At 36.2% G+C, this 25,017-nt stretch overlaps 1 protein-coding gene across 1 annotated transcript in view; it reads left to right on the forward strand.

Annotated features, from left to right (window-relative positions):
* Window positions 1-13,338: 13,338 nt before the first annotated feature.
* The window catches only part of LOC5566023, a 345,245-nt gene continuing 333,566 nt past the window's right edge, over window positions 13,339-25,017 (forward strand). The window contains exon 1 of the mRNA XM_021843239.1: window positions 13,339-13,882. The gene's annotated coding sequence lies outside the window, so the exon portion shown is untranslated. The remainder of the gene's footprint in view (window positions 13,883-25,017) is intronic.

The raw sequence follows: 25,017 nt of genomic DNA on the forward strand, positions 1-25,017 counted from the left end.
GAAACATTAGCCGTTTTTATAAGCCTTGGCTGAGAAGGTAATTCTGAAAGTACACCTAAATTTCAATAATTATGTTTAAACATGATCTCTTACTATATCGTTAATGATCTTAAATCGTTTCTTTTGTGCTAAAGTTTTGATGACTTTTCATATATCTGATGGAAATTGTTTTAATATTATGACTTCAATTTTTACCACACTTTCATTAATTATATTGTATTATATTGTCGTCATACTGGGGGCCTTCATTAGCCGAGTGGTTAGAGTCCGCGGCTACAAAGCAAAGCCATGCTGAAGGTGTCTGGGTTCGATTCCCGGTCGTTCCAGAATCTTTTCGTAATGGAAATTTCCTTGACTTCCCTGGGCATAGAGTATCATCGTACCTGCCACACGATATACGAATGCGAAAATAGCAAGTTTGGCAAAGAAAGCTCTCAGTTAATAACTGTGGAAGTGCTCATAAGAACACTAAGCTGAGAAGCAAGTTCTGTTCCAGTGAGGACGTAATGCCAAGAAGAAGAAGAAGACTGTCGTCAATTACAAGTCAGACTCATCTGATTTTTGGTCAAAATTAAGTTTCTTTTGCATTTATTTTAATAATCTTTTAACTGTACTAAAAATAGTAGTGATTAGTGAAATTCAGAAAAAAAAAACACCAAATCAAACTGTCATATAATGAAAAGTAACCACGTTTTGTTTTTTTCCGACTTGCGATTCACGGCAGAGAATTAAACAACTCCTACCAAAAATCGTAATTAGTCAAGCTAGGCTTTGGTTTTTGTTTGATATTGTCGCACCGCCATCAAACCGGATCGCGCCAGTGAGACTCGCGACGCGCCTCAATTCGCCACATTTTGAAATCAGTTTTTTAGTGTGGCGCTGCATTCTTACGATTTTTATGAACACAGCGCACTATTCACATATTAGCTGCGACGCACGGGGCCCGAGAAAATAATGATTATAAATAAATGTTGGTCTTGATTTCTACCTAATAAATTATTTAGAATAACAAAGTCATATATGAAATGTGATGTCAGAAATAAAATTTTACATTGGGTAGTTACATTATATTTTTATTTTACTGTAAACACATTAAATTGTTGAAATTTTACTTCTATGTCCTTATCTGGAATAATCTTCGAAAAATCTTAAAAATGGTTCCGGGTCATTTCGCCGAATGCCATTTGGCCGAACGCCGTTTGGCCGAAATGATCATTTGGCCGAATTTGCAATCAATAATGAAGAGATCTGTGAATTTTCTGCTGGAATCCTGGAAACAATTCTAAAGGAGTACTCAGTGGGTGGAACACCTATTAATGCTAATTTCTCCAACAAACACAATACATGTTCGCCGATAGCTTAAGATAGTAATACTATAAAGAACAGCAATAACATTGATGTTTCACTTGGTTATCGTATTATTGACGTAGAAGTACGTCTTTCTTCTCTATACAGGAGTGAAATTGGAATTTCAAAACCAGGAGCGTTACGTTGGCATGAAATATTTTAAACGTTTATAACTTTGCACTGGCTTAACGGAATTTCTTGATTAGCACCTCAATCGAAAGCCAAGACATCAAAGCTTCATGTCGTTTACTTACTGAATCCCACATACCTGTCTAAATAGTTTAATAACTGTTTTAAAAGAGAACGTTGATTTCAAGCAAATCTATAAATAGGGGTGGCTAGAGAAAATTTGACGTCATTTGCTTTCCATTCTCCGATTGGCTCGCATCTCAGCAGGCGACAGATCGGCTTGCTCTGACCGGACGTGCTTTTCAGGCACAGACATCGATAGCGAAGGACGCCCCCGTTTGTCTTGCTTCGCTCAAATCAAACTGTCGAGCGAGCGAGAGAAGATGCCGTCCGAAGCTAAAGCCATCACCGCTGCCGCCGCCTAGAAGAAGAAGAGGAAGCAGTCCACAGGAGAAATTGCGGTCGAACTGTGAACACGGTCGGGCGAGTCATTCTCGCTTTGTGGTTCACCGCTTGTTTGCGTTCATCCAGCCATCGTCATCGCCGCCGCAAATTTCATCGGCCGAGAAGCTGTTGACCCGCGCTTCAAAATTTCGACTCGTGATGAAATCATCATTGGTGGTCAAGAAGCAATCCCGTTAGGTGCAAATACCAGAAGCCCCCTGAGTTTTGCTGGTCCGAGCAGTGTTAGTTATCCGTAACAACATCGAAGCTAACAAAGCCATCGGTTCTTTTCAGAGCCATCAAATTTGTGGAAAAGAGTTAAAAGAGAAATATTTCCGATTTTATTTATAACTTCTAATATTCCTAAATCAATTTCACAGCTTCATACAAAATTTCATTTGTCACGAATAATTTATGACTCAACCATTTGAGATTGTACTCGCGGACGCTGCTGCAGTGCCGTCGGGGTGAGTGCTCAACATTTCACAACGATTGCAAAATAGAGTGGCTTTCCAACAGCGCCTTTTATGTTCCATATTTTATGGGAACACTTTGATTAGGAAAATTATCCCATGTGACAAAATTGCGACATATTTAGAATGCTTTTGAAAAGACATTCTCATTGAACAATTGTAATAATTTTGGCACCCATGGATCAGAAATTTACCGTCATAATAAAGAAAACTATTAATTATCAATAGCTCGTATTGAATATTTAGGGAATGCCAATCATTCCAACAATTCATGTTCGACCAATTTCTCACGCATTAGTATTCTCCGCAATTTTCATGTAATTCCAAGCCCAACACATTATTGGCACATACCAATTTCCCAGATTGGTCGATCAGAAAGCGAAGAGCACAAAAGGGAGGAGCATCATCTGCTATTCCAAGGTTATAAAACATGCTGCCTTCGTTGGATTCAGTTTCATTCCATTTCCGCTTTCGAGCTGGTAAGAGCTCCTCCGAACTTGCTTAGCGAGAAGTACCTCGCTGCTAGAAGCTTGCTGAGCTGTTAATCCAGAATCTGGCTTGTGAAATCGCTCAAGATTTCAAGATTGAGCTACGTTTCCAGATTTCAACTAAATCCCTGTGATCCGCTACCCTGTTTCTGTTGTGCACCCATGAATTATTCAGCTGGTTTGTTGAATAATCAGAGAACTTATTCACATCTTCTTCTTCTTGGCATAACGCCCTCACTGGCACAGAGCCTGCTTCTCAGCTTAGTGTTCTTATGACACTTCCACAGTTATTAACTGAGAGCTTTCTTTGCCAAAGTTTCCATTTTTGCATTCGTATATCGTGTGACAGGTACGATTATACTCTATGCCAAGGGAAGTCAAGAAAATTTCCATTCCGAAAAGATCCTGGACCGACCGGGAATCGAACCAAGACACCTTCAGCATGGCTTTGCTTTATAGCCGCGGACACTAACCACTCGGCTAAGGAAGGCCCCAACTTATTCGCATGCATTTGCAACTTTTTCGATTTTCCATACAAAATGACCAACTTTGGTAAGTTAGATCTCAGTTATTATGGAAATATTTTCGAATGAAACTTTCACAGAACATTAGATGTAACTTGAATTTTAACATATATTTTTGAATAATTTTTCCAATCACAAGTTTATAAGTAATAACGGTTTGACTAAACTGTAATTTTCGACGAAAAATTTAAAACTTTTTATCTTAAAATTTCATAGCCTTACACAAAAACTGTCTTCAGCAAACTTATTCATCTCGTCAAAGTCTACAACTTTGCTGAAGATACCATGAAGCTATTCCTTCAATATGTTTAGTTATGTCAATCATAAAAAATCGTCAAAATATTCACTTTAGTCAAACCGTAACTGCTTTTCAACGTGTGATTGGAAAAATCACTCAAAAACATATGTTAAAATTTAAGTTATGTCTGATATTCTGTGAAAATTTCATTCAAATCGGTCCATAAATAACTGAGATATAGTTTATCAAAGTCGGTCATTTTGCATGAAAAATCAATAGAGTTGCCTTTTTTTCTCAGCGAAGAATTACACCATCAACGAAAATAGCGCGAAAGCAATAACCAATCGCGTGCGAGTAGCGAACGGAGTGACGAAACAACCAAGCGAGAACCTCACCACTCGCCATCGGTGAACGGAGCTCGAGCAAATAAAACCACTGGTTGTTCTGCTCCCAGCTCATTCACAAATCGAACGGCATAATGAACGGATCAAGCAGCGGAGCAGCAAAGAAGAGCGCGTGAAAGCCACAGCAGTGTGCGAGTAGCGAACGGAACCAGAGATCAACGAAGCGAAAGCAACAACTGAAAATCATTCAGTGGACGGATTAGTGTACTTGATGAATTCAATGAAATGGTTTGGTTTGGCGATGAAGCAAAGAGTTATTAAGGATGATTTTACTTAACAAAGAGTTGTTGATAAATATTCCAATCAATAAGAGTTGTTTTGAAAAAGTTCACTTTTATCAGAATTTTCCTCGGAAAATTTCTGCTTTACCAAAGAGTTGTTAATGAAATTCCTGCAGTAAAGGGTCGAGTTTCTCCCCACGAATATATCCAGCCAGGACCAGTCATGGAGGACAATCCATCCAGAGCATCACGGCCCCCGCTTCCAAAATTCTCGAGTACGGAAATTGGAAAATGTATTAAAATTGCGACATTAAAATCAATAAATTGTTTCTTGACCAATTGTAATGAGCAACTATTGATCTGAATTGATTTTTCTACATGTTGTCTATTGCGTTAATCTGAGAAATAGGCTATATGAAATTGATTTCTTGGCAAGGGATGTACAAGATGAGCATTATGCTGTTATTGCATCCCGACGGCACTGCAGCAGCGTTCTTGGAACATCCTCAAATTGTCGTATTGTCGATTATTCGTGATAAATCAGATATTGTATGATGCTACGAGATGAATTAAGAGATTATAGCAAGATTTTGGTAAGCACATTAAGAAATATTACTAGCTATATTATCACGAGAAGTTCTTACTAGCTCGAAAGTGTAAATGATATGAACCGAATCCTGTTGTTGATACAGAGGGATTTTAATCCGAAGGTCATTCGTCCCTTAAATGAACCGAATCTGTCAAAGATAGTATGTTTTACATAATTTGAATTGCAGACGATGCTCCTCCCTTTCGTATTCTTCGCCTTCTTCTGATTGACCAATCTAGGATAAGGTACATGAAGTTGATGTCTTGGTTAGGGATTTACATATCTTGGAAAATTCACATGCGCGTTCGTATGGACAGTAAAAATATCAACATTATTTTAATAGCTTACAATAAATTAAAATCACGCATGATATTCAATAGTTTTCTTTATTATGACGGTAAATTTCTGATTCATGGGTGCCAAAATTATTACAATTGTTCTTCTCATTGTCTATTCGAATGCATTCTTAAAATATCGCAATTTTGTTACATGTGATAATTTTGCTAATCAAAGTGTTCCCACAAAATATGGAACATCAAAGACGCTGTTGAAAATGCCACTCTATTTTACAATTGTTGTGGAATGTTGAGCACTCACCCCGACGGCACTGCAGCAGCGTCCGTGATTACAGTCTCAAAATGTTTAGTCATAAATTATTCATGACAAATGAAATTTTGTATGAAGCTGTGAAATTGATTTAGGAATATAAGAAGTCATATATAAAGTCGGAAATATTTCTCTTTTAACTCTTTTCCACCAATTTGATGGCCCTGAAAAGGGCCGATGGCTTTGTTAGCTTTGATGCTCTTACAGATAAATAACACTGCGGGATGTTATCAGTTGATTGCCATGGTCAAACGGGGAATCCTCCTCCTTTAATTTGTCTTTGGTCCTTCGCTATCGAAGTCTGTGCCTGAGAAGCACGCCCGGTCAGAGCAAGACGATCTGTTGCCTGCTGAGATGCGATCCAAGCGGAGAATGGAAAGCAAATGACGTCAAATTTTCTCTAGCCACCCCTATTTATAGATTTGCTTGAAATCAACGTTCTCTTCTAAAACAGTTATTAAACTATTTAGACAGTTATGTGGGATTCAGTAAGTAAACGACATGACCCTTTGATGTCTTGTCTTTCAATTGAGGTGCCATTCAAGGAATTTCGTTAAACCAGAAAACAGTTATAAGAGTTCAAAATATTTCATGCCAACATAAGGCTCTTGGTTTTGAAACTCCAATTTCACTCCTGTATAGAGAATTTTTATTTTACTTTCAAACTGTGCGGCATAATCAAATGCAAACGCATTCAGTTCCCGATGGTTAGCGCCTGTGCTCTTATTGTTCATAAGTCGCAAGGTGGAACTTTCCCCGAGGTCGTGTACGACTATGACAAAAGCCAGGATCAGCAATTGGTATATGTTGGTTTGTCGCGGGTTACTTCACTGCAAGGGCTATTTTTGACAAACTCTTCCAATTTTTTGACGTTGGATAACGTCTTACGGCAACATACTGGGGTACAATTTCGAAAAACGAAAAATCGCTCGCGTCACGAAAAGTTGTTAGATTTTGACTTTTAATAACTTACTAACGCCCGGATAGATTTTCAAGATTCTTGCACCAATCGATTGAATCTACTCCAACGATGAAAACTATTGATTATCATGACTAAACTATTGAAAAATTGGGAAATATCGAAGCATGTCTTATTTTTTATAGAAAAGCACATTTTTCTTGTGTATTCCTGACACAGACATCATTGGGCGATATCTTAGCCACTTTCGTCATTCAAAGGGAAACGCCCCTTTCGGTCTTCTTCTTACTTCTCTTTATTATCTCGTGTTCAGTAGAAGCCAACCAAACTCGACTTCACGCGCGCATCAGTCAATCGTTGACCAGCAACCGGAGAAGGACTCATATCGGAATAAAATTTACACGTTCGTCGCTGCTGCTGCTGTTTATTCCCAAGCTAAAAGCTGCGGGTTCCGTGTAATCGCTCATCATGGCCCTTGGCATCCAGCTAGCCCATCGAATTCGTGGAGAATGCGTCCAGAAACCTTGATAATTACCGTCGGAGGAGTGAGCAAACCATCGAATACAAGGATGGACAAGAAAGCACAAAATTACCGACCGCATTTTAATTTAATCGTTTTCGGTGATCTTTTGGTGTGTTTCTGTCTAACCATGGAATAAAAACCCAGTTTGATCGACGGTGACTACCACCAACCGTCCTTTTCAGGACGACAATTTCATTTTAAAAGAGTTGTGAGAATTTTCCACCGTGAAGAGCGACATTACTGATGATTGAATGTGATTGATTCAGATTTTGGTCAGTCATTTGCACGCAACCATAAATGGGAAATAAATTTCCCATTGTGCGCGCGCGGGGCGATCCTCGACAGTGTGTGCATGAGTCGGATAAATTGCGAACGGCACTTGAATGAAGAATTCCTCCCGGTTTGTTTCGCATTTAGAGATGATCGCATAATGCCGTTGTCGCCGTCGCTACCTAAATGATACTAGAGCGATCAGTATCAACTCGTCGAACACAGAGCTAAAACTAATAAGCAACAGCTTTGTTGACGTTTCGATTTGGTAAGACATTGTCGAACGAATGGAAATACGCACACAAAAAAGACTGCTACCGCCGCCCGACCCGAACGACGGGAACCTATGTTAAACTTTGTTTGCCATTTATCTCCGTTGAAAACTAATCATCCGAAACTATAATTGATAACTAAATAAATTATTGAATCAATTGTGGCCCTGAAAAGGGCAGTTGTTTGAAATTGTGCTTCAATGCAATTTCAGCACGTTCGCCACGGATACGACGAGTATCGAAAGGAACCCACCTAAGCAATCAATCTTAGTGGATCATGCGTGGACCTTCAAGCGGAATATTTGTTTGTTGAGCAAAAGTTATCGCTCATGCTTCTTCTTCCATCGACCGGTTGAAGAGTTAATCGAACCAACCAAATAATAACACAAAATGTTCATAATAGGTCAACAATGGCATACAACAAATAGTGTGAAAATTGATTAGAAGAGCACTTATTTTCGACCTACAAGAATTCTGTGCCAATTTTCGGATTTTCATACAAAGTAGGCCAAAACCGTATCGAAAATCGGTCGAAAGTTAGTGTTGGGTCGAAAATTGGTGCTGTTCTCTCAGAAATCTTTCATAAGTTCGTGACGGTCTCAAGCCAGGAAATAGAAGATGCTAATGTTATCCAACGTCACTTTGGCGGTCGTATCTTGGAAACAACCTCTTACTTTTTAAGTTCAATCACGCCAAAGGCAGCAATTCTACCAAGAGGGTTGACTTGAGGAATGAGCTACAGCGCTTAGGCAATCATCGATTAGTGACGCTTTGAGACGAACTGCGTGAAATACTGGATCATAGCGGCCAAGCCTGCATATTGATGAGTATCAATGTACAGAGCCTAAATGCTCATGCAATGGATATTGCTACAGACCAAAGCACTGGACCGATTCTATCGATTATCACGATCGAAGCACCCGAGCTATCAAATATCTAATCTACTGGAGGAGTTTGGCGAAACCGGCCAGAAACCAATCACCCAACCAAGCAACACAAGGAAGCAACGACCAAACAAACAAATTCAATCATCTGGCATTATTCCTGGAACACCAAACACTGGTTCTCGGAACCACAGAACGACAAATGGTTCTTTTCAGGACTACCAAAATAAGTCCAAAAAGAGTTAACTTCTGAAAACTTCATCCGATCAATAACAACACAAAACTAGTACACTTACAAATTCATACACTTGACAAATAAAATTATTAATCATCGTAGTTCTACGTCCACCCCGCGGTAATGTAATAGACATTACCCACCCCAAATTTTTCATAAGCAAATTGTTGTTATTATTTTCTGTTCAATATTACAATTCTTAATTCATTAAAAGTAGTCAAGTCAATAACAAGTTAAGAAAACAATAATCTTTTTGCTCGAAAAGAACGATAAAAATGTGCAGTAATTTTTGGATATAAAATGCATTAGCGTAAATTGAACTCAAATCTAGAGGGGGCTTGACCCTTCTGATCGAAAAAATCCCTTATTTAAAGCGTATACTTAGCATGAGAGGTAAAATTAGGGGGGGCTTGAACTTTTCTAGGGGGGTCTTAGCCCCCCCTAGCCCCCCCGTATTTACGCCAATGATAAAATGTGATAGTTTTAACTTACAAAACAACTAAATTTGTAACATTTTTCTGATGAAAATACAAGCGATGTAACTTTCTTTTGCATAGGTTTCTAGTTTAGTTTATCAATTGAGTAAAAATTACCATTGAAAATACAGAAGGGGTCATAGAAATTTCCATAGTCATAATGATTTTTTTTTCAAAAATCCTTAAGAAATTTTTCGGAAGAATTCTTGTATTACCAAAGGATTTTTTAAGAGATTACAATTCTCCCGGGATTAGACTTCCCAAGAAACGGGAAATAAAATTGTCTTTTCCTGGAATTCTCGGGATATCGGGAAATATTCAAAAACGAGAAAATATAGCAAAAGTATAGGAAATCATGGAGAATTTACTAAAGGATTGCCAGACAACCAGAAGTCGCATAAAACTTCACGTTTATTCATACAAATTACATCAAAACCGCAAAACACGGTGGATAAAATCGTCAGTTTGATGAGTTTCCTCGCATAAAAAGCTTTTTTCTGAGTTAATTTGTAAATTTTGTTTCGTCGCGTACACTGGTACAAAGTAAGTCGAATCAATCCGTAGCAGCTGTCAAATCATCATTTGTTATCATAAGTTAAGTTGCCTCCACTTTTGTACGCAGAAGGCCTGTTCGCGACATCTTATAAGTGAAATTTTCCACATGCAAAGCCTCCAGGTGATTTCGTTATACGTGTATTTTGGTTGTCTGGGTTCTTTTAAAGAATCCTAGAACAACCTTTGAAGGATTTTTCATGGAAGAAAAGGGTGCGCAATTGACGGATGTCGAAAAAATATCACTGGTGGTATTACCGGAGAAGTCGATGGAGGAGACTCATTTAATAAATTCTGGAGAAACATTAGGAGATTTGAAAGAGAATGTTCTGAATAAATTCTACGGACTTGCTACTCATATATTCGTAGAAGAAATGTAGGTATGTAGGCTATTCCAGAAAGAACCGCTGGTGAAATTCTTGTAATTTATATAATAATTTCTCGATGAAGTCCTATAACAACTCCGAACGTTGTTGTCCGAACCAAAGGAATTTTTGAAGCATTTCTTAGATAAATAATTAAAGGAATTCATACAGATAAAAAACCAGTGGGATTTTTTCAAGTTTATAGAATTTTCGCAGGATTTTTTTCCCTAGAGAAATATAAAGAGGAATTCTTGGATAAATTACTTCGATGAAATTCTGTAAGAATTCCTCAAGCAACATTGAACTACCGTTTTAATTCATATTACGGACAGCTTCAAATTCCGGACACTCTACTTTGTATGGGAAACATTTCACACGAAATGTTTCAATTTTTGCCGTTTAAAAGTTCTCGATTTCAAGGCTCGTTTTAGTAAGCATTTTCCATAAATATCTTTGAAAATTTATAATGCCCAACTACCTTAGATGTCTCTTTAGTGGTTTGACGATTTCAATTAATGATTTAACTGTTCCATTAATGATTATCATGAGCGGTCCGGAATTCGAATCAAAGTGTCCGGAATATGAGGCAAAAGTGAGGAAGCGTACGGAATAAGAATCATGAAAAGGCCACACATTTTGATTTAATAAAAATAATTCAAGTTGCGGAAGCGAATTCTTTATCCACCTTTCGAAAGTTAAGGGCTTCCAACGCTTGATAACGCTAAAGAATCATACAGAATGATTTATTTTGTATGCTCTCTGCTGGGTTATACTTCACTGAGGCCTTAAGTGTCCGTAATATGAATCAAAACGGTATTTGGTATAGGGGGAGATCCCCCAGTGCCGGACAGCACCCAATACCGGACAAAGTCGAAACATTGAGAAATCATGGTCCAATCAAGATGGTGTATTAGTAGAAAAGAAAGCTTTTATGTAGACTAATGTTTGCGTAGAATAACACATCCTTGAAATATGCATCCCTTTTTAAAAAAGTAGAAAAGTTTGAAAATCTTTAAACAATTGACGAATTTTCTTAATTTTGAGCCTATTTAGTAATTATTTTGAATACGAAAAAATACTTTGGATCCCGCAAGCATGATCGAACACAATCCTAATTTGATAGTATGAATGTATTTTGTACCACAATTGAAGTAAATATGGACAAATTACAATTTTGGTTGAGCACCTCCTGTCCCTCAGTTTCGGACAGCTTGATTTGTTATATGATATCTTTGTAATTATTGCATCAGTGTCTCAACATACTCTTATTTTTCATGGGTTCCGTCGACCATGGTATCAAACATGCAATAAAATTAAGAAGAATGAACATTCATAACAACATCGTAAAATGTGCTATTTTTCATCATATATGAAAGAGGTTTTTAATAGGCATCTTGCAAACTAAGAAAAACTCAAATTATGTTTGTAAATGTTGCAAATGCATTGAATTGAAACTATTTCTATAGTGTAGACATTCAATGATGTTCAAATTTACAGAATTCGAGGCATTTCCAGATCGTGTCCGGTATTGGGTGCCACCTTTCAAGATCGATCAATTTGGTACTAAAACACATCATCAAAACTCAATGTCAAAATTCATATTTATATTTTCAAATTTATTTTTGTACACTATAAAAATGATAATTTTTATCATAAATGGGTAACACGAGCCCATCAAATCAATATTTTTCGAATTATGAATTTAGTGGCTTAAGTGTCCGGTACTGGGGGATCTCCCCCTAATATATTTTTTGGAAAAGTATCAAATTTTACGAGCTAAATTGTTCATCGGCGTGAAAATACAAAATCGGCGGCGTTGTGTTGATCGGCGTATGGCGCGCCGCCGATACCTCATTCGGCGTCGGCGTGACATAAAATGGCGCGCCATTGTTACTTGAGTTTGGTCGAGGTCCTATTTTTGCTGGTATGATAAATTCATACCATAGGGTAACCAATATATTTTGGACCCCTATATATTTTTGACCCCCTGGCCTATTTTCCTGCAAATTTACCAGTTTAAATCGAAAGACCAACTCAATTCGCATGCCATTTGGAAAGACAGGACTATTCCGCACTTGCATCAACCGTTTGTACATAGAAAATGTGGAAATTAATTAAATTTATTCGGTTCACCCATGCAACCGTTACAACACGTTACACACATAAATTAAAGCCGTCAGAAATTTTTCAAATGTAAACAAACACTTTTTTTCAAATTTCTGAACTAAAGGCGTAGAATTTCTTCCTTTTTTTCATTGTCAATCGATTGATTAGACTATGGGCAAGCATATTATACAACCAGTGTCATGGACTTTGTCGCCAAACGATAAAAAATGCCGGGGGTCCAAAATATATATCCCACCGATCGAGGATCTTTTCGGGTTGGACATTTTCTCGACTTCTCAGGGCATAGAGTATCTTCGTACCTGCCACACGATATACACATGCAAAAATGGTCAATTGACAAAGAAAGCTCTGTGGAAGTGTTCATAAAGAACACTAAGCTGAGAAGTAGGCTTTGTTCCCAGTTGGGACGTAACGCCAGAAAGAAGAAATAGTTTCTCTATTACACTACTAGCGGGATTGATCACAAAGCATCAAAAGATATACCAAGAACCTTCTCCAAATAAATTCTCGCATACTCTGAGATAACGCCCTAAAAGCCATTGGTAACCACGAGCGTAGCTCGTTGTTTCTGAGCACATGAAGGAATAAGCATTCAAACCAACATCACGGGCAGGTAGATATTGATCCTTTCTTCCCCACAGCGTTATTAAATAACATGAAAATCCATTCAGATGCTCAGTAACAACGAGCTACACACATGGTTACCAATGGCTTTTAGGCGAGATCAGAAGTTATGCGAGAATTATATCCCTAAAATCAACGATTGGGGTGCAATTCACAAAGCGCACGACAAAATAAAACTCAGAGTAATGTCCCATATTATTGAATTAATTTAAATCACATACAATGTGTATGAAAAATCACTCTTTCTATGGGGAGAATAGGACCTTTAAATTTTTTTAACGGTCTTCAGGGAACGAAAAAGGTTGAAAACCACAGACAAAAATTAATCAGCTGATTGTTTGAAAACCACTGATAAAGTGTGTTACGCATTTTTACACCACATGCATGCAACGATGGGAGCGAAGCGTTTTTGAGCCGGGCTTTTCGGAGGTCTGCTTGCCGATGGCAATGGCAAACACGCTGCAATGTCGGCTGGCTGGTTGCTCTTTTGGGCGCTCGCAGTTTTGATAGTGTGTGCATTGATTTTTGCCGTTTTTTGCCGCTTTGCTTTTTTCGGAATGCCCCATCTCACCCCGCCGCGTGGATGCAAGCAACGACATAGATAGAAGAGGTTGGTTGGAACAGAGAAGCAGAGCGTGCACGATTTGAGGATTGTGGAGCCAAGTCAGGTCAGCGGTAAGATCCGACGAGTTAGTTCTCTGGCGTAGCTCGGTATCGAACGTTGTTGGGAGCAAAACCGAAACGAGCGCGCGCGCGTGAGTGATTTTGAGTTTCGAGTCTGCGATCGGCTCGTGAAAAGTCTCGGCGGTCGAGCAGCCGCCAGTACTTGACAAGAGTTGTGGCATTCGTTGTGGGTCCGAAGTCCCGTGAACCCTCGTGTGTGTGAAGATCTGTGCAACCGTGAGCGCGCGCACCCGTATGCCACCATTACTGCATTGTGGTACAAGCTGGCCGTTTCGTAATTTGTGCAATCTTTGTTTTTGTCTCGTTCAAGTTGCTCATCTTCGCCGTGCGGAGTTTTAAGATTTTCGTGGTTTCGTTAGTCGGCTTGTTTTTCTCTCGTTGGTGATTAATTGTGTGCAAAACGTTCACCGGTCGTGAGTCGTTAATTGAAGTGTATATTTGAGATTAAGCTTCACAGCAGTTATTGGCCGGTTTTGTGTACACCATGTGTAAGTGCCAGTTTATTTGGAAAAGTTATGCACAGATGTAATTTTGCAAGAGTGACAAAGAGCAAGCTCGTAACTGTGGTTTGGTCCGGCCGAATTGAGTTCATCGCATTGAAATCTATTTGCAGAAGATTAGCTTCTTGGAGTGAGCTATATCTCTTATGCGGGCGTGGAAATATTGCAAAGAAAGATGGTGTGCAAAATATGAAAATGAAGGCAATAAAACACGAAAAGAGCGCAATTAATGCGTTCGATTGCTATCGTAAGGAATTCGCAGAGCAGTACTATCGTCAGTGTGCAAATAGTGTCGGCATTGCATATTTTGGCTGTTGCAATGCCAATTCTCTGATAGTGGTCGATGAAGCGATGGAAATGTTTCCAACAAAAAAGATGCGAAGACCGTGAACAAAAAGATTAAACAAGGATTAAGTGGATCATTTGGATCTGTTGACCTAATGCAGTAGTGGTAACGTGGCTATATATCGACAAGACAATAGCAGCAGAGAAATTCAATTGTCCCGTTCAATTGAACACCGCAGTATTGGTTTGTTACTTATCAGATGATATCAAAAGGCATCAAATTCATACTTGCAATAAGACAGTCAACTATTGATTAACAATTGGTTTGTGAACAAAATAGAATTCATTATATTGGCGAAGGATACATGAATTGTGTACACCATGTTCAGCTAGGACGTCTCATTATTCAACCATCTAACATTTTTTTGTTATCTAATTGTATTTTATAGAAACTTTGGGAATAATAATTCACCTTTCATTAGTGAATCGCTTTTTGTTTTCAGATTATTCATTTAAAAAAATAATTGTTTTATAGGGTAAGGAGGCATTCAGACCACCTGATTCTATTTTTGGATCCTCACCTACCTTACTTCACAAATTTTGTCATAAATTAACAACAAATATTTTTTTATTGTTCTGATTCATGTAGGATTTTATATGGCAAGATAAATAATGCGAAACGAAGTGATTAACCAAAACAGAAGATAGTTACCTCATTACCTTCATTAGAATAAGTACAAGCGTGGCTCCCTATAAAAAAAGAACAATTATTTTGTTTTCCTATCAGTTAACCTTAGATCCAAAATATGAGTTCTTTCCTACTGAGAGTACGTAATTTTTCACTTTATTTCAAAAATGTAGAATAACTTTTAAAATACAACTCATTTTGTATTCATTTTAAATTCAAATACGGAAACAAAATACTTGAATTGTAAATATACCAATAAGATTGTTCATTGGATTCATTATTATATATCTTCATTTTTAGAATACAAGGGTTGGTATGTTTTAAGCCTTATGCTCTGCTGATTTCTCCAGCGTTCTATGAAACTTTTTTTTATGAAATATTGAATTGGAGAAATTCGAAATTCTTCACTATTTTCGACTGACATTTTGTTGTAGTAAACCTAGAAAGATTTCTGCATAAAATCTTGAAGAATATCTGACAATCTGACAAGATAAATTTTCAACAAATTCTAAATAGCAAATTCCTTAAATTTATTAAAGCAGTTCTAGTCTAACATTGATAAACACCTAGTTTGTTGGTGAGAAAGTTGTGGAGTCTAGTGTAATCCTTAAACATTTTTTGTAAAGATTTTAGGAACTGCAAGATTTTGTGTTGAATTTTTGTCAGATCCTTTTTAGAAGCTAAACTCATAGAAATATGTTTGATAGACTCCTGATTAGATTCTTAGTAAATTATAGCATTTTCTCATTTTCTGTGTTGGATTACGGACGTGACCTTAGAGTATACCTGTCAAGCATATTGATTGATTCATGTTAAGATCATTCCATAAACTCCGATTCCAAAAACATGAATTTTCATGGGTTCGCGGGATGTTTGTAGAACTTCAAAGGGGGTCGCAGCTTAAAAAAGGCTGAGAAGCGCTGCACTAGTCCTATCGAAAAATGAGGTTAATAAAGGTTTTCGACTGAGAATGAGAATTATTGAGGGACTGATTTGGAACTGCGATCTTTAATTAAAAAAATAATCAAAAATATGGCGATGATAGTATTTTAACATCCTCATCAAGAAACTTTCAAAAAGTAGTTTATCGTTTTTGGTTGATATATTGATAACGACAAATGATAAATGCGACAATGCTAGGATTGCACAAATTATAGTACCTGCCGGAGTAATTTTGAACAATGAAAATTCAAATTTTTGAAGGGCACAAATCTGGCGAATTGAATTAAACATTTGTGTTAAACTAACAATGCAGTACTCCCAAAAATTAGATTATTTTTCTTTGATGGTTGAAGAAAGAGGCCCGAAACCAACCTAAGGAAATCTAAAAAAATCTTGAAAGGTTCCTTCGAGAAATCGTCGAGAATTTCGAGATTTTCGAGAAATAACCCAGAATTGTTTTTTTCAGGGAAACGAAGTTCTTCTAGGATTAAAATGGATTTTTCCTGCAGCAATTTAAACAACGATTCTTTTATAAATCCCTCAAGAATGTCTCCTGATCCAATTTTTAGAATGGCAGACAGCATTCTTTCGATACAATAACTCTCAATGAAATTCTTAAGGTCCTGGCTAATTATTCAGCAAAATGTTTTCTAGAATGTCATTCAAAATTTATTCAATACATTTTTTAGATACTCCCGAAATATTTCTTTGTGCATTACTCCTGATAATTCTTAACATATTTAAATCAAAATCTTTAAAAAAATCATACATTTTTTATTAATGGCTTAAGAAGTTTCTTCACAATATTACCCGTAATTTACTCAGAAGTTTCTCTTGTGATGTCTTTGAACATACTTCAAGAAATTCCATTCGATGTTTATTTCTAAGATTAATACAAGATTTTTTTTGAAAAAAAATAAGACAAAATAGTAGGAAAATACATAGAAATGTTTTTTTTAACAAATTATTGTAAATTAAAAAAAAATGTACAGGATAAATTACTGAAATATTTATAATAATTTCTTCACGAATTTCTCAATGATTTATCAAAGGGACTAAGACTTTTGGACCTCTGAAGGGATCATTGAATATCTCATCGAGAAATTACTGCAGAAACTCTTAGATGTAATGTCTCCAATAATTCCTGGAGAAATCTGAAAAGGTACTTCTGGAAAAGTATTCAAGGGATATCCTTAAAAATACTTATCTACTTTCTTTAGAGGATATCAGGAAGAACTTTAGGTAAATACCTAAAATACTCAATAATACATTTTTTCACAGAATCCTTGATTATTTTTATTTTATGGAACATCCTCGCCTAGAGAAATGCTTGCAGATGGATTTAGTACTTTAAAAATCTTCGGAAGAATTCTTGATAGAGTTTTAAAACATCTTTCCGTAAATTATATATATTATATAGAACTAGCGTAATAAATCCTATTATTTCGGTTAGCTTTTCATTGCAGTAGTGTGTTAAAGTCAGATTGAGGAATAAGGACTGTTCATTCAATAAATGGGACACTATGTTTATGCTATATCTTTTTTATTTTTTGATAAAATCGTAATCGGTTTTCTGTGTATCGTTCAACTATTATTCTACAGTGCTTAGTGTAACTAGCGCATAAGAAACCCTCTGTAACGGTCTACAAACATGATTGTCGACAATAAATAAATAAATATAAGATCTTACAAAATGCGTTTGGTTGAAGAACTAAATAGTTTTTCCAAAATCTTCTTAGAAAAGCTATTCGTCAAAGTTAAGCATTATTTTTCGCTAAACAAGAATCCTCATTTTTATGAACAAACTGTATGTTGGTATCTTTAACTATTCTACTAAAGGTATAGCTTAAAAAAAATATTCCAGCATTCTCTGACATTAAGTAACTTTAGTGCTTTATCCATTTATGGCTTAATTTGCTGATATATTATCGTTTCACTCCCAGCAAAAAATAAAAATAAAAAGTATTCAAAACTAGTTTAGATTACTAAACAAACTATATTTGTATAAACAAAAGCAAAATCGTGAGTATTGACCGCAGTTTTAAGTATGAATTTTACTCTTAATGGTCGTTTTACTAAAAAGTCTCATCCTTTTAAAATCATGTACGCATATTTTTCGATCAACAGCAAATTGTAAACGTTTTTCTCCAAATATTTCAATCGGTAATCTCTGGATAACATATTATGAAAATAATATGTGGATAATAAAATCGATTTTATGATAGCAGTGTTGCGAATTTTGATGATTGTCATTGTGTTTTGAAAGGACTCTTATAATAAATTATTTGTTTTTCTATTGTGCTTTATATGTGGAATGGGGACTACATAAGAAACTCTATGAAGGGGTAAGTTTTTTTTTTATATTAATAATATACTAGCTCTTCCGTCAGGACGTACTTTAAACCGAAAAAAAAAATCTACTCATATCAGTTCCCTTTAAATTAAATATATTTTTCACATAAAAAAATCGGTGAAAAATGATGTTATGATATCTGCAAAATTGTTGCTTCAAAAAAAAAACTTGATATTTCTCAGCAGGCTTCAGATTGATGATGCTTTCAAAGAACAAACCTTTTTTGAAAATAAAAAAATATAGATTGTCGAATTTTTCAGCCAATTTCTAACAACAAATTTGAATCAATTTTGAAAAGCTCCAAAAATCTATCGCTCTAAACTTTGTTCCATATTCGTGTGCAATTTCATTGATAAATTAAAAAGATTCAGCATGCACAAGGTGTCCAGTTTATAAAATGAACAGTCCTTAGTTACTATAATGATTATGGGTAGAAAGTTGATTTGCCTGAAATTTCAATAAATAACACGATTTTTTATTAAATTTCATGGCAGTGTAATGCGAAACATTTTTCGTCTCAAGCACCAACATACCGCTGTTTACTTAATCCAGGGTAGCTGAATATTGGATGTTGGAAATTCATTATTCAACAATCTCAGTTAACTTGCATGCAAGTTTGTCAGCTTGTTTACCACAAAATTCAAACTTTATGTTTTACAGAATACTTATCAGTATAGTTCATGATACTCTTGATACCCAAAAGTTATTTTTTATGCTTTAGAACAGTATTGTATCTTGTCTTGTAAAAGCAAAGACAAATTTTGAATGTAACCTGCAGGCATGTTAAAAAAAACGATATAATCGAAATTTAATTGTGAAATTTGAACCTACATGAGAGTTGAAGTCCTATACTGCATGTTTTATGGATAAATCACTAAAAAAGTTTCATACATCATAGTTTAACCTTCGGGCTGTCACGCTGTTGTACTTTGTACAACAGTTGTGATATATATGTTATCATTGTGCAAAAAAAAATCTATTGACACCAAACCAAAATTTATTCCTCAAGAATCATATTAAGAACAACACTCCACCGGTTTTTGTTTACAGTATGGCCCTTTATAATGTGGTAAAATAAACAATAGTACATGGAAGTCGCATAATAATGAACGCACTAGTGAGGCGTCATGCGGCACAGGCGGCGCTAGTGAGCATGAAGCTTTTGAACGGATATCTCAGTATCCTGACTACTTAGAAAGATGACGTATTCGACAAAGTTCAAGGGCTATCTTTATTTTTCCAAGAAATTCAAAATTTTGTCATTAGGCTATGCTGTTGTGCAGATATCTCAGGAGCCTGACCACTCATAAAGATGGCGTCTTCGGAAAAGTTTTTCAGTACCTGAAGTATCATTATTTGAATCAAGAAATTCGAAATATTGCGAACAGGTGGCGCAAGTGAGCATGCCTGGTGGCAACATTGGCTAGAATAAATCTGCCGAAAACGCCATCTTACTAAATGATCAGTCTCCTGAGATATTTGCATAACAAATGTTTCATGCTAACTGGCGTCACATGGTGGCAACATTCTTAATTGAATAATTACTGAACAACTTTAACGAAGACATCATCTTTCAGGATATTGAGATATCCGCTAAACAAAAGTTTCATTCTCACTAGCTCTCACTCATATTTATTGGATCAAATAATGATAGCCCTGGAGCTACTGAACAACTTTGCCGAAGACGTCATATTTCCAAATGGTCAGGCTCTTGAGATATTCACAAACCAAAACTTTCATGCACACTACCCGAGCAAAGTTGAACAACAAAATGATAAGAAATCTTGTTACCTGGATATAATAATTTGATAACTGATTTTGTTATCATCTTGGCTAAATTAACAGCCAACATAACAAAAATGAGAACTCGAATATGTTGGTCGAATAACAAAGTAACAGTAAATTCTGTTATTACTAAGTTCAAGTTGATAACTAAATTCTAAAGGGTTTTATGAGCCGTACGGTTAGGTTCCATCAAATGTTTAAATCGGTCATTTATCCTACTCTCAAAACTACTAAGTAACCAATGTTATCTTAGATAACTGTGGACATCTCTGATTATTTCTCTATAAAATTTTAACTTTATATACCACTGAGTGACCAATGTTATTTTAGATAACTGAAGACATCCTTGATAAATACTCTATGAAATTACAAATGTTGATGAGTCGCACTCAGTCCCATTACATATTTGAATTGTTGATTTATCCGCGAATCCTGAAAATTGTTACGAGGCCACTTGGTTCGCAATTTCATTTGAGATAACTGCAGACAACTGCAGATAACTGCTCAAGAAAATTTAAAAGATATGTTGTGCCACAAGGCTCAGTTCCATCAACTACTTGAATTGGTCATCCCAGACAACCAGAACGTACATATAACGAAATCACCTCTTGCGTTATGCGATGCTTATATGAGCAAAGATTCCGTAAAAGATGTCGTGAAAAAGCCTTATGCGTACAAAAGTGGAGACGATAATTTATATGATGAAAATTGACATACAATGCGAGTGTACAGATTTTATAACGAATTAATCTGTAACCTTATACGACTTAGTTAATGATAACAAAGTTGATTTGACAGCTGCTACGGATTGATTCGACTTCCTTTGTACGTTTATACGGAACGAAACAAAATGTATTGATGCACTCAGTAAATAGCGTTCTATGCGAGGAAATTTATCAATCAAACGATTTCATTCACCATGTTGTGCGGGTGTGATCCACACAAGTAAACGACTTTTTACGTAAATGCGACTTCTGGTTGTCTTCTGGAACTCCCGAAACCTTTTACAGGGCCAATTAGTAAGTGACCAATTTTATTTTACATAACTGAAGATTTATCTTATCAATTCTGTATGAAATTCTGAGAATTTCTGTAGTTCTATCATATGTTTGAGTTAGTCACATTTTAGGAAATCCCGGAACCTGTTACGGAACCACTGTATGGCCGATGTTGTTTTCGATGCTTGAAGAGTTCTCTGATGAATTCTGTATGGAATTCAACAATTTTTGATGTATTGCACAGCTCAGCTTTTACAATTTTTTTTTGGTTTTGGTACTTATACGGGAATCTCGGAACCTGTTACAGAACCACTAGGTGGCCAATGTTACTTTAGGTAACATAAATTATCTCTGATTATTTTTCTATGGAATCCTGCAATTTTTTATGTGTCACACGTCTCAGTTCTATCAAATGTTTGAATTGGCCGCTTCTCCGGAATCCCGGAACCTGTTACGGAACCATTAGGGAGTCAATGTTACTTTAGATAACTGAAAATATCTTTGATAAATTCTCTATGACATTCTGAACATTTCGATGTACCACACTCAGAGCCGTAGCGTGGTCTCATGGCGCCCTTGGCGAACCCACATTTGAGCGCTCCTTGTTTGAAGCTCAAGTTGTTTTTAAACATATTAAGAAAGCATTATATTACCTGTAATACACGAAATTCTAGTGCGACTTCTGTAAAAATGGTTCATCAAAATTCTCAAGGATTATGATATTGCTGTTTATTAAAACTTTGTATACAGACATTCAATGATGGGATAAAGTTCTGTAAGAAGTCATACACAGTAAACCAAATTTTATTCTCAGGAGGACTATCTGATAGCCCGGAAGTTATTGAGTTTTCTAATACATTTCCTGTTAAGACTACTGGGATCTATTGAAATATCAGTATAGTGTATATTCCCTAAGAAATGCTTGTTGACAATTGCTGACCCATATACTTTTGCTTAAGTTTCTTAAATTCTTGTCCAATAGAGTAAAACTTAGTACAGTTAACTCTCCCTTACTCGATATTGAAGGGACCATCGAGTTAGGGAGGTATCGAGTAGCAGAATACAAAACCCAACCCCCCCGCGAAGTGACAGATAACGCAATTTTCCTGTACCTACTTTCAACGTAAACAATGGGGCCATCCACCGCTGCCGGCACAATTTTTCACTATGGCAGATCGGAATTTTGTTTCGTTGTTGACGGGTGCAAAACAACGAATGGAATGAAATGAAATAAGGGCGAGTCTGATATTTTCGTCTGCCAATGGAAATAAATTTAATAAAAGCACCAAATGAACTTAAGAGCGTACCAATTCGTTCGATGAAAAGATTAAATGACGTGTTAGTGCTTTGTTTTGCGGAAAAGTAATCTATAAGAAATTACTTACAATACAGCCTAACTGATTTGTGGATCGCTTTTATGCCCTCAAAAGAAAGCGCTGGCCGTAAAATAAAATAAAATTTTGTGAGCCTCGTGGCCGTGCGGTTAGTGTCGTTAGGCATTTAAGCGCATCGTGTCGGTGGTAGGTCATTTGGCATAAAGTCGTTTGGCATAATGCCGTTTGGCATAAGGTCGTTTGGCATAATGGTCATTTGGCATAAAGTCGTTTGGCATAATAGTCGTTTGGCATAATGAGTCTGAAACCAAGAATTTCTCAATATTTCGTATTTACGTTGCAATTGCATCTTTCTGATGACATCAGGCTTTTTTGAAGTCAACTAATTATAAAAGACACTTTATTCAACAATTATTCACTCTCGAGTAAATTTAAGCATATTAGGAAAGTTATTGTCGATAGTATTTTATTATTTATCCAGAAAATACCCTTCTTTCAAGTATTAATTCTTATTTTGAGTTTCGCTATTGGAACAAATTTTTGTACTGAAGATTTTTATATATTAAGCACAAATTTTCCCTTCTTTTGATTGTTCTATTTTTGTTTTTCTAAATAAGACGTTACCAAAATTATGGGTATAAAAACTGTTGATTTAAAATTTCAATAAATGTCTCCTTCTTTTATGCATAAGCTGTTCTTTGGAGCTATATTTTTAAAGTATTTTTTTGTTTCTAATTGACAAAAGGGCGGCAATCGATATCATTGATCTGCTCAAATTATCAGCGAAAAGAGAAATCGATTACTGCAGTTACTTCGATGGGTTGTGCTACTTTTCCCCGAACGCCAGTTCCCCGAATATCCCGTTTCCCCGACTAGCCCACTCCCCCGAAAAGTTTTAAGCACTCATAATTGTCGTAACTTTATACATGTCAGGGTGGTGAACGAACTGACCATCTAATATACACCCTTCTTTATTTAATTGGCGGTTCTTTCGATTTTTACCGTCCTCAGCATTTTTGCCAACATGTGTATAGCCGAGAATGACAGAATACCTCCTTCTCTCTTTTATTATGCCGCAATAATTTTTGGCGTCCATTCTTCAATTGGTTTAATTATGATTTTTGCCTTCTTTTAAAAATAGGCTGTTCTTTATATTTATACTGTTTTAAATTTTATTATTTAGTAAAGCTAAATGTTAACCATTTTTATATTCTGCTGTTTTATCAATTCTTGCCAGATGTGTTGTTAGAATGATAATTACTTTAGTTCCTGCCAATATTCCACATATACTTTTTTGGGGCAAACGCGTGATCTCCTTCCAAGATATGCTGGAAAAAAAATATTATTTCAATCATAAATCTTCTCTCCTCTCGATAAAAGACGATATTTTTGATGTACACTTCCAAAATTAGAATTTAAATTGAACCGTTGAAAAGTTTTGCCATAAATATTTTCTTTGAAAAAAGATGTGTTGTTCATTTGAGCTATGCTGTGAAAAGATTTTTTGCGTTAGAGCCTTAAACATTTTAAACGAAAAATAATCTGCTCTCGTATATAGGCTATTTTTGCATTAAGTCGCATTGATAGATCTTTGAATGAGAGCTTTTGATATTTTCCAAAAAAAAAAAACATTCTTTTATCAAGTAATTTTCATCGAGTGTTACGTCCCAACTGGAACAGAGCTTGATCTGCAGCGAAATATTCTATGAGCGTTCCCTTGATGAATAACTGCAAACTTTCTTTGCCAATTTGCTGTTTTCAAATATGTACAATCGCCTCTCCACATCTCGATATCGAAGGAACCATCGAGATAGGGAGAGATTGAGACATAGAACAAATTTTTGATGAATACTGGATTGAAAAACACTCCGTTGCCAAGAAAGTAATAAACAAACAAACGTCATTTTGCGCTCCTAATTTGTTTTAAATCCCAAAACATTGGTCTAGTAACCTTTGATATAGATCATATCGACATACGAAGAGAAAATTTAGAACAAAGAATCAACAGAAACACATCGAGATATGGAGATATCGAGATAATGAGGATATCGAGATATGGAGAGTGAAAATGTATGCAGACTGAAGGGACTTATGAAACCATCGACATAAGGAGAGATATCGAGATGTAGAACATCGAGATGTGGAGAGTCGACTGTATATCGCAACAAGCTCAGAGATACTCTATGTTCTGAGATGTAGAGACCCGTCAAGAGTTTTATTCAGTAATGCTCTCTAATGTCACACAACAATTTTTGAAATTCTTAGCTTGGAAAATCTCTGAACGAACACCACGCTTGTTAAGAACCTACCAACATTTTTTGCTATGGGCTCGGTGGTGTTGATCTTGGTAAATGCTTAAAAATGCCGATATTTATTCTAAATCCATCATTATGCCAAACGGCCATTATGCCAAACGGCCATTATGCCAAACGATCATTATGCCAAACGACTTTATGCCAAACGGCTTTATGCCAAACGACCTTATGCCAAACGACTTTATGCCAAACGGGGTACAATCATCGTGTCATTGGGTGTGGGTTCGATTCCCACTCCAGCCATTGAAACTTTTCGTCAGGAATGTTTCTCAATTGTGCCACTGGAGCATCCTTATCCATTGTCTAGTGTTAAGTTACATTCCGTGCAGCTTAAATGGCTGGAGACGGTGTCCTTATATTTTTATTGGAGATCGAATCAAGTCGAAAAGTGATATTTTTTTATTTGCAGTTTTTTTTTCTATG

Source organism: Aedes aegypti, chromosome 2, assembly GCF_002204515.2.
Source record: "Aedes aegypti strain LVP_AGWG chromosome 2, AaegL5.0 Primary Assembly, whole genome shotgun sequence".
Taxonomy (NCBI): Eukaryota; Metazoa; Arthropoda; class Insecta; order Diptera; family Culicidae; genus Aedes; species Aedes aegypti.